Genomic DNA, 15992 nt, shown 5'->3' with positions numbered 1-15992 from the left:
AATATCTGCACTAGTGTACACTATGTGGCTACATTATACCTGAAGACAACCCTTCCACATGCTAGTTCCAGTCCTCAATAGTTATGGAAAATGAGGGAAATGTTTTTTTGGGCTTGTTCCACCTAGAAAGACACCACCTCAGCACACTGAGGGAGATTTACTAAAACTGGTGCAGCTGTGCATGGTAGCCAATCAGCTTCTAAAGTCAGCTTGTTCAGTTAAGCTTTGACCATAAAACCTAGAAGCTGAATGCTATGCAGAGTTGCACCATATTTTCACTTTCCAGTTTTAGTTAATAACCCTCACTGTCTGGCCTTTGCTGCCATTAACCAAACGCTTCACTTTGCAAGTTTATAGTTGGTCAAAATTTTCAGCGGTAGCGTTTCACTAGAGCAGGGGACTTATTTCGGCAACAGCTGGAGGGCCACCAGTATAAGTCCCATTATGCCTCTGCCTATGGGAGTCATGCTTGTTATAACTGTCTGCCTTGCAATGGCTCGTGGTAATTTGTAGTTCTGTAACAGGTGGAAGGCCACCATTTTGAGAACTGTGCACTAGAGGCTTCCTGGCTTATCCCTCCATTGGGTTCTATCTCTACACATAACCATGAGTGAAATGCATTGGAAGTTTGCTGGTAGACCTTTTCAAGGGACTTTTAAAAACAGTTTCAAGGACTTTACTAGTGGCAATAGCATCCATCTGCCTCACTGAAAGAAGTGTAAGGGTCAGACTAAATGGTGTCAATTTCTTTTCTCCGCTCTCATGCCCTTAAAACAGAACCACCAACCTTTTAGTCCATCTGCAAGCTCGCACTCATTCCATCAATGCCCTAAACCAGGAGTCTCCAACCCCCGGGCTGCACACTGGTGCTGGTCAGTGGCCTGTTCGTAATCAGGCTGCAGCTGCATGGCAGGAGGTGAATGGCGAATTGCGGTCAGTGACATTTAGCAGCCTGTCTATTATCCCAGGTCTCCTGCCGATGTCACCCTATCAGCAGGGAATGAGGAGCTGCAGAATGGGACACAGGAGACTTTGACCAAGTGTGTAATCACCTGCTTAAGTTTTGGCAGATCCCACCCTGTGCTGCAGCCCTCCATGACATGAGACCTGGGAGAATAGACGCAGGCTAACTGCCTCTGCTCTGCTGAAGGTAAGGCTGCAGGGGTGGCAGAGATTGGAGGAAAGGCACTCTTGTTAAAGATGGGGGGGGGGGGGGGGGGGTTGCAAGGAGGACTGTGATGTTGGGGAGAGATTGATTGCAAGGATTATTGTGATAAGGGAGGGGATTGATTGCAAGGACTGGGATTTAAAAAAAAATAAAACAACCTTTGCTGAAAACCCTTCTTAAAGCGGAGTTCCGGCCACAGAAAAAAAATTTAAATGAACATACCCCAGGACAGTCAGGGCTAGTACATTCCACAATGGCTAGCCTCTGATCTGTCCCGGGTTGCACTTGCCTTTTAGAAGCAATACTTTAAAATTTCTTCTCCAGTGCTGCCATCTCAGGTGTGGGCAGCTTGAAGCCAGCGCGATCCTCTTCGGTCCCACGATGCACTGCACCGGCCCCGCAGTCACTTCCGGGTCTGCAGCATCATCCCTGCACAGCTTCTGGGCATGCCCAGAAGCTGTTTAGCAAGGTATGATGGCTCCTGCACCGGAACTGACGTCAGGGCTGGTGCAGGCGCATTGATTCCTGGGAGAGATGACGTTCAGCTCCCAGGAATAATTGCAAAGCGGAAGTGACGGCAGGGCCGTGCGGCCGAGGGAGGAAGTGGAAGGAAGGTGAGTATTTTTTTTTTTTTTTTTCTGTAATTACAAGGTGAGTAAAAAAAAAACCCTATTTCTTTTTCAGGTGAGCTATAGCAAGCGGATGGCCCAAAATCGACTGTCAATTTTGTGGCCGGAACTCTGCTTTAAGATAAGACGCCTCTCAACTTCTAGTACTTATTTTCCACCACTAGATATCCTTGATAGCATTGTGGTTGCATGACCTCAAGCATCATTTCCACCCCTCCCAACTTTTAAACTTGAGAAAGACCTTTTCAGGGAGACATGTGGTGCACTGTAGCAAAGAGTGGGTGTGGCTTAGGAGCTGTGGTTGTACAAACAGGCTTCCCTGTACCTATAAAATATGCTTTGGTTGCAGTGCCACAAGCTGGAGTATCAAGGATATGTCTAAACATCAAGATCATTTAGAAAAATCCTTCCAATACATCTGGTTTCTTTGTATATTCTGAAAAAAGAGCTTAAAATGGAGGATTATGAAGAACCTGATGGAGCCAAAGAATAAATACTGCAGTACAGAGTAGCAAATAATGGCCAAGTTGTGCCTTAAGAGGGATGGTTTACCAGAAGCTGAACCTAGTTGCTGTCTACAGTGCAATATTTCTTGAACTAAGGACCATCAGAAGGAGATCTTACCCCAAATGTCAGAAATATACAACATAAACCTTAGGGTTCATTCACACTAATGGTTGTAGGGGTGGTAAAACTGGCCCAACCACAGGGTTTTGCAATCTTGCCAAGTACTCCCTCTTGCTGCAGGGGCTGCACATATGCTGCAATGCTTTGCTTCATGGCTGCAGCAGGAGTTATATCCCCTTATGTATCAGTGGGCCCTAGTGACCCCTGACCATGACCCATTTAAGTGAATGTGGACACTTTCCAAAGCAAGGCACATCGTTGCCTTGGTGGTGATCCGTGTCAGGGGACCGGCAGCTGGTGCTGTGGAGCAGAAAGCGAAGGATCAGTGGCTGCGTGCGAGTGAGAGGAGCGGGTGTGACAGACCGTGTGTGTGTGTGTGTGTAAATACCCCCCAGTAGAGCGGCGTCCGGTGCTAGAACTAGCAGACACAAAGGCTGACCGGGAAGTGACCGAGGGTGGCGGGTGCAGAGAGGAAGACTGACCGACTGAGGGAGGAATCACCATCAGGAACTGCAAGTGATAGGCTTAAAGGGACACACACTAGGTAAGTAAGACTGGTGACTGAGATTGAACACTGACTGAGGGTGTAGAGTAGTACCTGCGTGCCTGTGAGTACCTATTATTACTGGAGGGCCTGGAGTACCTATTACTACTGTGAGTGTTGTGCGACTGACCGGGCTGTGCGATTGTGAGTGTTGTGCAACTGAGTGTCTAGTGAGGGTAGCGGAGTACCAGAGGGTGAGAAGGTAGTTAGGAAGCCAGGAAATAGCCACATAGGATAGACTTAAATCACTGAATCACCATTAGATTAGTAGGTACAATGCTCGGCGGGTGTGAAGATGCGATTCGGTGTACATCTTGTGATATGTATGCGTTCCTCGGACAGGTGATCGAGGGCGAATACAAATGCGCAAAATGTAAGCAAGTTGCTTCCCTGGAAGCTCAGGTCCTGAATCTAGGGAAGCAGCTGGCAACACTGAGACGAATGTCCATACCGGAGGAGAGCCAGGATCGTACCCGTCAGGTGCAGGCAGGGGCCTGCACAGAGGTGGGTGGAGTTATGGAGGTGCAGGCATCAGAGCAGAGTAGAGGGGTGACAGGAGGGGTAGAAGGGGACAAGGCAAGGAGGCTGATCCTGGGCTGGAGCACCCCAACAGATACGCCCCATTGTGTGATGTTGGGGAAACCAGTCAGGGACCAGCATTGCTGGAGCAGAGCGACGCCCCTAGCTGCCAGGGGAAGAACTCCAGTGAGGCTGGGAGAAAGGGAAAGGAAAGGCAGGTGCTGGTGGTAGGGGACTCAATTATTAGGACAGACAGTGTAATCTGTGACAAAGACCGTGTGCGCCGAACAGTCTGTTGTTTGCCGGGCGCTCGGGTTCGGCACATCACGGATCAGGTGGACATTATTGGGAAGGGCAGGGGAAGACCCAGCTGTCATGGTACACATGGGTACCAATGACATAGGCAGAGGAAGATGGAGAGTCCTAAATGATTTCAGGGACTTAGGAGCTAAGTTGAGTAGAAGGACCTCCAAGGTTGTATTTTCAGAAATACTACCTGTACCTTGAGCCACACCAGAGAGGCAGCGGGAGATTAGGGAAGTTAACAAGTGGCTGAGGAGCTGGTGTAGTAAGGAGGGTTTCGGGTTCCTGGAGAACTGGGCCGACTTCTCTTTGGTAGGGACGGATTGCACCTAAATGGGGAGGGTGCGAGGATGGCCAAAAAGTTAGAGGGGCTTTTAAACTAGGTGATTGGGGGGGAGGGTACAGATGTAGAATTAGCCAGTGGAAAGCAAGATTCAGAGGGCAGAAATGGGGGCATTAGCGGTAGGGTGTTCGGAGCTCCTATACCCAGGGTGGGTATGGGGAAAAATCAAGAGAGCAGCCTAAAAACATCAAATGAGGATATATGTAACCGGTCAAAATTAAGAGGTTTGTATACCAATGCCAGAAGCCTGGCCAACAAGATGGGAGAGCTGGAGCTACTGATGTTTGAGAGGAGGACTTAGATTTTGTGGGGATAACAGAGACTTGGTTTGACAGCTCTCATGACTGGATGGCGACCATTCTGGGGTATTCCCTTTATCGCAGAGATAGAGAAGGTTAAAAAAAAGGGGGAGGGGTATGTCTGTATATTAAGAACAGTATACAGATAAATATGAGGGATGATATTAATAATGGAGTTAAGGACGAGGCAGAATCCCTATGGGTAGAGCTTCAAAGGGAAGGCACAGTGGGGAAGGTAATATTGGGCGTATGCTATAGGCCCCCCAACCAGAGGGAGGAGGGGGAGGCGGACCTCATTTTACAGATAGGATTGGCAGCAAGGATGGGAAATGTCATTATAATGGGGGACTTTAATTATCCTGATATAGACTGGGCAGAAGGAACCGCGCATTCAGCCAAGGCTCGGCAGTTCCTAAATGTTTTGCAGGACAATCTCATGGGTCAGATGGTGAATGCACCGACGAGAAACAATGCGGTACTTGACCTACTGATTACCAACAATACAGACCTGCTCACGGATATAGAAATACTGGGCAACTTGGGAAACAGTGACCATAGGTCAATACGTTTCAGTATTAATTACAGTAATAGGAAACACAAGGGTAATATAAGGACGCTGAATTTCAAAAGAGCCAATTTCCCAAAACTGCGCTCGCTGCTAGAAAATATCAAATGGGATAGAACTCTGGGAACAAAGAACAGGGAGGAAAAATGGGAGTGCTTCAAGAGCATACTTAACAAGGGGATTGACCAGTGCTTCCAACGGGAAATAAATTGAAATAAGCAAAACTAAACCCTGGGTGGCTAAACTCCAACATAAAAATGTATATTAGAGCTAAAGAAAAGGCCTTCCAAAAAATACAAAACTGAGGGGTCATTGGCAGCATTTAAGCACTACAAAGAGTGTAATAAGAAATGTAAAGACGAAATCAGGGCGGCTAAAATAGAACACGAGAGACATATAGCGGAGGAGAGTAAAAAGAACCCCAATAAATTCTTTAAGTATATAAACAGTAAGAAAGCGAGGCCAGAACACATTGGCCCCATAAAAGATGACTAAGGAAATATGGTCACTGAGGACAGAGAAAAGGCGGAAGTGTTAAATAATTTCTTCTCTTCAGTCTTCACAAAAGAATCAGGGGGGCTACACTAACCCAGCTTGTAAGGCCAAACTAAACAACACACCTCAGGAAGTGCCGCCATGGCTAACAGAAGATAGACTTAGAACTAAACTAGAGAAACTTAACATAAATAAATCACCGGGACCGGATGGCTTGCACCCGAGGGTTCTTAAAGAGCTCAGCCAGGTGATTGCCAGACCATTATTCTTGATCTTTAAGGATAGTTTACAGACGGGTATGGTGCCAGCTGATTGAAAAAAGCCAACGTGGTACCAATATTTAAAAAGGAGCCGAGATATATCCCGGGTAACTATAGGCCGGTCAGCCTAACATCTGTAGTCTGCAAGATTTTGGAGGGGATGTTAAGGGACCACATACAAGACTTTAGTAATGAAAATGGTATTATTAGTAGTAATCAGCATGGATTCCTGAAAAATCGTTCCCAAACCAATCTATTAACCTTCTACCATGAAGTGAGCTGCCACCTAGATAAAGGTAAGCCTGTGGATGTGGTGTACCTGGACTTCGCAAAGGCCTTTGACACCGTTCCCCACAAACGCTTACTGTACAAACTAAGGAAGGTAGGTATGGACCATAAGGTGAGTACCTGGATAGAGAACTGGCTCCAGTGGAGAGTCCAGAGGGTGGTGATTAATGGGGAGTACTCGGATTGGGCGGGTGTGGAAAGTGGGGTCCCCCAGGGTTCTGTCCTGGGACCAATCCCGTTTAATTCATTCATAAATGATCTAGAGGAGGGGATATCTAGTACAATCTCAGTATTTGCGGATGATACTAAACTAGGCATGCCAATATCTTCTATGCAGAATGTGGAAACCTTACAAGCGGACCTGAACAAAATTATGGGGTGGGCAACTACATGGCAGATGAGGTTTAATGTTGAAGAATGTAAAGTAATGCACCTGGGTGCCAGAAACCAGAAAGCAAGCTACTCACTAGGGGGGGAACCTCTGGGTGAGTCTAGGATGGAAAAGGACCTGGGGGTACTGGTAGACAACAGGCTTGGCAGTGGCATGCAATGCCAAGCCGCTGCAAGCAAAGCCAACAGAATACTGGGATGCATAAAAAAGGGGATTCACTCCAGAAATAAAGATTATTCTCCCGCTCTACAAGACTCTGGTCTGGCCACATCTGGAGTATGCTGTCCAGTTCTGGGCACCGGTCCTCAGGAAGGATGTGCTGGAACTGGAAAGAGTCCAGAGAAGGGCAACAAAAATAATTAGGGGAATGGAGGACATCAGCTATGAGGAAAGGCTACAAGCACTGAACTTATTCTCTCTGGAGAAGAGAGGATTGAGGGGGGATATGATATCAATGTACAAATATTGTACTGGCGACCCTAGCATAAGGAACAAACTATTCAGAGAAAGGAAATACAATAAGACACGTGGCCACTCACTAAAACTAGAGGAAAGGCGGTTTAACCTTAAAGTGCGTAAGGGGTTCTTCACTGTTAGAGCGGTAAGGATGTGGAATTCTCTTCCACAAGCAGTCGTATCAGCAGGGAGCATTGATAGTTTCAAAAAACTATTAGATGGGCACCTTAAAGACCACAACATACAGGGGTATACAATGTACGGTTAACAGCAAACACACACATCATAGGTTTAACTGGATGGACGGATGTCTTTTTTCAACCTCACTAACTATGTTGCTTGCAATGCAGGAAATGCACATGGAACACACTGCAGTGTGACCAACCCTTAGGGAAGGATCACTATGATATGGAAGGAGTGATCCCTATACTAAAAAAATAAATAAATAAAGGCGAGGTCATTATAGTACATGGAGGAAGGGAAGGATCACTATGGGAGGAGAAGGAACCATAGACTTTTCCTCTGTTCGCGGTGTTCTGGTGTGAACCGAATTCGGCTCATCACTACTAAGGAGTGACAGCTGAGGAGATTCTCCCGACTAAGCCTCCACGGAAGACTTGCCCTCATGGAAGGGGTTAGAAAGATGGACTGATCCAGATGTAATATATCCCACTGCTGGAGAAATCCCCTCTGAAAGGGCCGCATCCACCACAAAGCCCACTTTACCATGGGGGCCGTGGCGACCCTGGTTCAGATGATTCTTAGGCACTGCTGGGCATGGAGATGAGAAGAAAGAGCAAGGAGTATCCTGTCTTGAACCACCAGGATTTTTTCCTCGGGGAGGGAAATTGAACCTTTTGCCGTGTTGACACAGGGCCCCCGAAATAAACAAGGGACTGTGTAGGAACCAGATGACTCTTTCGCAAGTTCAGGAGCCTCCCTAACTCCTGGAGAGAGGAAACAACTTGACCCAGATGCCCCACTAGCTGTTCCTTATCCCGAGACAGGAGAAGGTCATCCAAATAATGATGGAGCCGAATACCTATAACCCTCAACAGGGTTACGACAGCCAACAAGACCTATGAAAAGGCGATGTGGAAAGCCCTAAGGGGAGACAAGTGAACTTTAGGTGGGAGTGACCGATGGCAAACCGGAGGTACTTTTGAAATTCCCTTGCAACAGTAAAATGAAAATAAGCGTCCTTTAGATCTATTGACGCCAGCCAATCTCCTGGCTGGACAGCCTGCTGGATTAACAGAAGGGTCTCCATCTTGAACCTCTCCGTCTTGATGAACTGATTTAGGTGAGTAAGGTCTATGATGGGTCTCCAGGAGCCATTCTTTTTCTGAACCATGAAGAGAGGGGAATACATTCCCTGTCCATGCACGTACTCCGGAACGGGAATGACGGCCCCCTGAAACACCAGGGACTTTGCTGAAAGGGACAGGGAGGTAGGGATGAACTTGAACCTGGGAACACTGTTGAACATCCACGTATGTCCAAAAGAGATTGTTTTGCCGGTCCAAGAGTCCTGGATTGAGGCTGCCCAGAAATGTCGAAAGTGCAGCACACACGCCCCCACCTGACATGTCTGGGTGGGCCCTATCTCAAAAGGACTTAGTAGCTTCTCGGTCACCAGAGGGACCACTCTTAGAAGGTTTCCGGAAGGAGGGCTGTCTTGACCTCCAGTTTCGCCCGAATTCCCTACTGGGCCTATAGGTACGTGCCTCCCTGGCACGGTCTGGGGCCTGCCTCCTGGGCTGTATCCTCTTCTGATTCAGAAGGCGTCAATCCTGGGGAAGGATAATATCGATGGACGCCTCCCCCAAGAAAGATGAGGCCATCTTCAGCTTCTGAAAAGGAGAACTTCTGGTGACCTCCTCTGAGACACTCCTGAGGGTTTCGTCCATGCAGTCAGCCCATAACTCCATAGCTTTAGACATTGCGGCCAGGGCTAAATCCGGCTTACAGGCCATGCAAGCCTGCAGATAGATTTGTTTGAGGTCAGAGTCCATCCGCCTATCCAAAGGGTCCTTAAATGAGACTGTATCTTCTAATGGGAGGGTCACATGCTTGACCAGTCTCATCACAGCTGCATCCACCAAGGGAGAAGACTCCAGGTGTTTCACTTCTTCCTCCTTTAAAGGGATACAGTTTAGTCATTTTTGAGAGCATGGAGTTCTTTCTTTCCACCCTACTCCATTCATCCATAATGACTACGCCCAACTCTCCCAGAAAGATAAAATTCAGGCGCTCCTTATTCAGTTTTCTGAAATATTTTCTCTGTTTTGGAGGAGATACCGCTGGATCCTCCCAGTTTAAGGCTTCTCTCACTACCCTGATCAAGGGGGGGACAAGAGCAAAGTCGTAAGACAATATAAAACAACGCTATCAGGCATAAATATTCACAATGATGATAATAAAGTGTACCAGTGCTCAAATCTACAATATAACTATCCAGTTCATACAATAGATACAATAGTGCTAAATAAATAATTATTAATAAAGTGCACAAATAAATTATAGTGCATTCATAATAAATTCATGGTGCAAAAAAGTACAAAAGTGCTGGATAAGGTGCAGTCCAAAATTGATAGTCCACTTAAAGTAGAACTAAAGTGCTGAGAAAAAGTGCTTGAAGTGTTCCACATACAGTGCCTTGCGAAAGTATTCGGCCCCCTTGAACTTTGCGACCTTTTGCCACATTTCAGGCTTCAAACATAAAGATATAAAACTGTAATTTTTTTGTGAAGAATCAACAACAAGTGGGACACAATCATGAAGTGGAACAAAATTTATTGGATATTTCAAACTTTTTTAACAAATAAAAATCTGAAAAATTGGGCGTGCAAAATTATTCAGCCCCCTTAAGTTAATACTTTGTAGCGCCACCTTTTGCTGCGATTACAGCTGTAAGTCGCTTGGGGTAAGTCTCTATCAGTTTTGCACATCGAGAGACTGACATTTTTGCCCATTCCTCCTTGCAAAACAGCTCGAGCTCAGTGAGGTTGGATGGAGAGCGTTTGTGAACAGCAGTTTTCAGTTCTTTCCACAGATTCTCGATTGGATTCAGGTCTGGACTTTGACTTGGCCATTCTAACACCTGGATATGTTTATTTGTGAACCATTCCATTGTAGATTTTGCTTTATGTTTTGGATCATTGTCTTGTTGGAAGACAAATCTCCGTCCCAGTCTCAGGTCTTTTGCAGACTCCATCAGGTTTTCTTCCAGAATGGTCCTGTATTTGGCTCCATCCATCTTCCCATCAATTTTAACCATCTTCCCTGTCCCTGCTGAAGAAAAGCAGGCCCAAACCATGATGCTGCCACCACCATGTTTGACAGTGGGGATGGTGTGTTCAGGGTGATGAGCTGTGTTGCTTTTACGCCAAACATAACGTTTTGCATTGTTGTCAAAAAGTTTGATTTTGGTTTCATCTGACCAGAGCACCTTCTTCCACATGTTTGGTGTGTCTCCCAGGTGGCTTGTGGCAAACTTTAAACGACATTTTTTATGGATATCTTTAAGAAATGGCTTTCTTCTTGCCACGCTTCCATAAAGGCCAGATTTGTGCAGTATACGACTGATTGTTGTCCTATGGACAGAGTCTCCCACCTCAGCTGTAGATCTCTGCAGTTCATCCAGAGTGATCATGGGCCTCTTGGCTGCATCTCTGATCAGTCTTCTCCTTGTATGAGCTGAAAGTTTAGAGGGACGGCCAGGTCTTCATAGATTTGCAGTGGTCTGATACTCCTTCCATTTCAATATTATCACTTGCACAGTGCTGCTTGGGATGTTTAAAGCTTGGGAAATCTTTTTGTATCCAAATCCGGCTTTAAACTTCTCCACAACAGTATCTCGGACCTGCCTGGTGTGTTCCTTGTTCTTCATGATGCTCTCTGCGCTTTAAACGGACCTCTGAGACTATCACAGTGCAGGTGAATTTATATGGAGACTTGATTACACACAGGTGGATTCTATTTATCATCATTAGTCATTTAGGTCAACATTGGATCATTCAGAGATCCTCACTGAACTTCTGGAGAGAGTTTGCTGCACTGAAAGTAAAGGAGCTGAATAATTTTGCACGCCCAATTTTTCAGTTTTTTATTTGTTAACAAAGTTTGAAATATCCAATAAATTTCGTTCCACTTCATGATTGTGTCCCACTTGTTGTTGATTCTTCACAAAAAATTACAGTTTTATATCTTTATGTTTGAAGCCTCAGATGTGGCAAAAGGTCGCAAAGTTCAAGGGGGCCGAATACTTTCGCATGGCACTGTATATGTATATGTATATATATATATATATATATATATATAGTCAGGTCCATAAATATTGGGACATCGACACAATTCTAATATTTTTTGCTCTATACACCACCACAATGGATTTGAAATGAAAAAAAAAAAGATGTGCTTTAACTGCAGACTTTCAGCTTTAATTTGAGGGTATTTACATCCAAATCAGGTGAACGGTGTAGGAATTATAACAGTTTGTATATGTGCCTCCCACTTTTTAAGGGACCAAAGGTAATTGGACAATTGGCTGCTCAGCTGTTCCATGGTCAGGTGTGTGTTATTCCCTCATTATCCCATTTACAAGGAGCAGATAAAAGGTCCAGAGTTCATTTCAAGTGTGCTATTTGGAACTCATATTGAGAGTTGACAGCAACAGATTGTAAATCCAAAGAGCTGTCACTATCAGTGAAGTAAGCCATCATTAGGCTGAAAAAAACAAAACAAACCCATCAGAGAGATAGTTGATTTGGCCACACCTAATGTTTTTGCTGTTTGGAATATCCTTAACCACTTAAGCCCCGGAAGATTTTACCCCATTCCTGACCAGGCCCTATTTTGTGATTCGGCACTGCGTGACTTTAACGGACAATTGCGCGGTCGTGCGATGCTGTACCCAAATGAAATGGACGTCCTTTTTTTCCCACAAACAGAGCTTTCTTTTGGTGGTATTTGATCACCTGTGCGATGTTTACTTTTTGCGCTATAAACAAAAAAAGAGCGTATTTTTTGCAAAAATAACAATATTTTTCACATTTTTTATATGAAATTCCCCAAAAAAATGTAAAAATCTAAATTTTTTTAACATTTTAGGCCAATTTGTTTTCTGCTACCTATGTTTGGTAAAAAAAAAAAAAAATCGCAATAAGCGTATTTTGATTGGTTTGCGCAAAAGTTATTGTGTTTACTAACTAAGGGAAAGATTTTTGTAATTTCTGTTGTTTTTTTTTTTTAACGAGTAATGGCGGCGATCTGCGATTTTTTTTTTTTTGCGGGACTGTGACATTGCCGCGGACAGATCGGACCCTTGACTGACATTTTTGACACTTTTGGGGGTACCAGTGACATTACTACAGTAATCAGTGCTATACATATGCACTGTTACAGTAAAAATTACACTGGCAGGGAAGGGGTTAACTTTATTAGACATCCAGGGGTTAAGTGTGTCCCTTGGGGCGTGCTTCTAACTGTAAAGGGGCGTGGCTAGTGGTGTAACAACAGAGACATATGATCCTACATAGCATAGTGCTCGCCCCCTAGAGCCTCGCAGGCTAGCGACATAGTCCTACGTCGCTTTGCCTGTGAGGGGCTGACTGCCGCAGTAAATATACTGTGGGCGGTCGGCAAGCAGTTAAAAAGAAAGAACGCATCGGTGAGCTCAGCAACACCAAAAGACCCCGGAAAACAACTGTGGTGGATGACTGAAGAATATTTTCCCTGGTGCAGAAAACACCCTTCACAAGTTGGCCAGATCAAAAACACTCTACAGTGGGGGCGTGGCCTGCACCGGCATGTGAGTAGTCGCACTTCACAGAGTTCCCGCTGTATCTCCTCAATTGATCCTTTTCTCACCTCTTACCTTACTCGGTACCGACCACCGCTACTGCCTCGAGCCCCCCTGCAGTGCCTGCACTTACAATCGCCCTCCGGTTTGCCCCATGATGACCAGGAAGGGGAATAAAGACGCCTCTTCAGCCGCGGCCTCCCAAGATGGCACCCGTGCCCCCCTGCCTCAGCGTTCCGCACGAGGCATGGGCACTCCTAAGGACACCCGGGGTAAGTCACTGAAGGGGCCAAAGCCATCCACCAAAGATCCCCCCAGGGACATGCTTTATTATACTCAGAGACTGCCTAGCACCAGCAACCCTCCCCTGCACAGCTCCCAGCATAGTGCCCCAGACTCCGGCCTACCTGGGCCGGTGGAGCCTGCTTTCCTGGATGACACAGTGCCACTGGATGCCTCTCATGCTTCCTCCCCTGATAATTTTGACATGCCTGTGGACGAGGAGGTGCAGCCTACCAGGGCCGGTGCAAGGATTTTTGACACCGTAGGCGAAACCTCATTTTGCCGCCCCATTGTGGCTCCGCCCCTGACTCCACCTCCTTTGCCCTCCCCCTTCTCCCCAGAAAAGCAGTAGACCAGTTTCACATGTATATGTATATGAAAACCAGTATATTTATAATAAGAAGGAAACAAGGCATGAAGAAAAGGAGGCATAGTATGACAGGGCCATTGCAAGGATTTTTGACTACATAGGCGAAGATTCCCCCTCCCCCCCAACCCATCCACACCATCCTCTTGCTACTCCCTGTCTGAAACCAAGCTGATAGCTCCTTCACATCGCAGCTGTAATGTGATGGGGCGCGATGTGAAGGAGGTCACATACCATTGAAAATGGAGCTGTGCTGAACTTCCACCAAATGGCAATGTGTAATGAGGGGGTGGGGTTATGCATTCCTCAGTTCCCCTCACTGCAGCTGAGGTCAACTAAACTTCCAATGGCTGGGTTCCCCCCCATAAGCAAACTCACAGATCACCTCCCCCCCCAGATACTCCCACTTTGATCACACCTTCCCAGATACCCCTACCCTGGTTACACCCCCAGATACCCCCCACTCTGATCACACCCCTAGATTACCCACCCCACCCTGATTACATCTCCCTAGATACCCCTACCCTGATTACACCTCTAGATACCTCTCTACACACTGAAGAGCACTACATCTCTACTGGAGAGAGAGTGGCTGAGAGAGAAGGGTGGCTAACAGAGAGGGGTGACTGACAGAGAGGTGGGCTGTGTTTAAATAAAGGGCATGAGAGAGAAGGGGGGACTGAGAGAGAAGGGGGGACTGAGAGAGAGGGGGGCTGTGTTTAAATAAAGGGCATGAGAGAGAAGGGGGGACTGAGAGAGAGGGAGACAGAGAGAGGGGGGCACAGAGGGAGGGTGATGAACAGAGGGTGGGGCTGAGAGAGAAGGGGGCTCAGAGATAGGGTGGCGGATGGAGAGGGTGGCTGAGACACAGGGGGCCTCAGAGAGAGGGTGGCAGACAGAGGGGGGCTGGGAGAGACAGAGGGGCTCAGAGAGAGGGTAGCAGACAGAGAGGGGGGTTGAGAGAGAGGGGTGAACAGAGGATGGGGCTGAGAGAGGGGGGGGGCTCATAGAGAGGGTGGTGGATGGAGAGGGGAGCTGAGAGAGACATAGGGGGCCTCAGAGAGAGGGTGGCAGAAAGAGAGGGGGGCTGAGAGAAATACAGGGGGGCACAGAGAAAGGGTGGCGGACATAAAGGGAGGTTGAGAGAGAGGGGCCTCAGAGAGAGGGTGGCGGACACAGAGGGGGGCTGAGAGAGAGAGACAGGGGGCTCAGAGAAAGGGTGGCAGACAGAAAGGGGGGTTGAGAGAGAGGGGCCTCAGAGAGAGGTTGGAGGACACAGAGGGGGGCTGAGAGAGAGAGACAGGGGGATCAGAGAAAGAGTGGTGGACAGAGGGGGAGGCCTAGAGAGAGAGAGACAGAGGGGTTTAGAGAGAGGGTGGTGGACAGAGGGTGGGACTGAGAGAGAGGGTGGATGACAGAGAGGGCGGCTGAGAGAGACACTGGGGGGCACAGATGGAGGGTGGTGGATAGAGAGAGGGGCTGAGAGAAAGGATGTTGACAGAGATGGGGGGGCTGACAAAGATTGTGGGGGTGACAGAGAGGGTGGGAAGATGAGAGAGAGAGACCTCAAACCCTGTCCCTAACCACAGTCCCTCCTCTGCCCCCTCATCCCAGTCTGTATGCGCAGTTAGGTCTGTTTCAGTGTATGATGCTCAATACCTTGTTGATACTGAAGGTGCTCGGCTGCTCCTTCCAGCAGCTCCCTGACAGCTTGTGCCTCCCGTTTGTCCTTGTCCTTCCGGGCCTTACTGCTGTTGCTGGAGCAGAGAGGAGGTTGGAGGGGACCGAGTCCAGGCTTTGGGACTCCACGGATGCTTCTGCGCGCCTCTTCGGGACTGAACTCCACAAGAGCTCCATTGAATATGTCCAGCCGAAGGATGACGTCATCGCTGTGAGCCGACCGACACTCCGATGGTATTGGTATGGCAGTGGGACGGGGCGCACACCGCTACTGAAGGCACTGTGTGGTGCTTGGACAAGCAGTCCCATAGCATCGGAGTGTCAGTCGGCTCACAGTGCTGACGTCATCCTCCGGCTACAGCATTCGGCTCCATCGCCTTCAGTCTCCCCTCCGGCAGATATCATAAGACTCCCGCGGCAGCCGGGAGATTACACGCTACTTGCGCGTGTCTGCAAGCCGCCGGCCAAAGGCGGGAGACTCCCGCAAGTCGCGGGAGACTGCCACACCACGCCATGCCACTGTTGGAAAAAAATGATTTTGCCGCCCTCCCTACCCTGGCGCTCTAGGCAGCCGCCTAACCTGCCTATTGCTGGCGCCGGCCCTGCAGCCTACTCTGGGGGAGATATTACATGCCGTAAATAAGTGCACAGCGTCTGTGGATGATCTTAAGGAACATTTTGGCAGTTTGAGAGAGACTGTGTCCCTCCTGCGCCAAGATATACAGAAAATTAGAGATCGCACTACAGCTGCGGAGGGACGCATAAGTGACCTGGAAGATCAATTGCCCCCCCTGGCCAGGGATGCCAGAACGGTGGCCCAGCAAGTATCTCAAGTTACTGACAGGGCAGATTATATTGAGAACAGGCTCCACCGCAATACTGTTTGCATAGTGGGACTTCCTGAAAAACTTGAGGGCAGAGATCCCACTGCCTTTACGGAACAATGGCTGCAAGATCCTTTTGGGAAGGATGC

The sequence above is a fragment of the Pelophylax lessonae genome (genome assembly GCF_965119305.1).
Source record: "Pelophylax lessonae genome assembly, chromosome: 11".
NCBI lineage: Eukaryota > Metazoa > Chordata > Amphibia > Anura > Ranidae > Pelophylax > Pelophylax lessonae.
Note: the sequence above shows the minus strand (reverse complement) of the source record.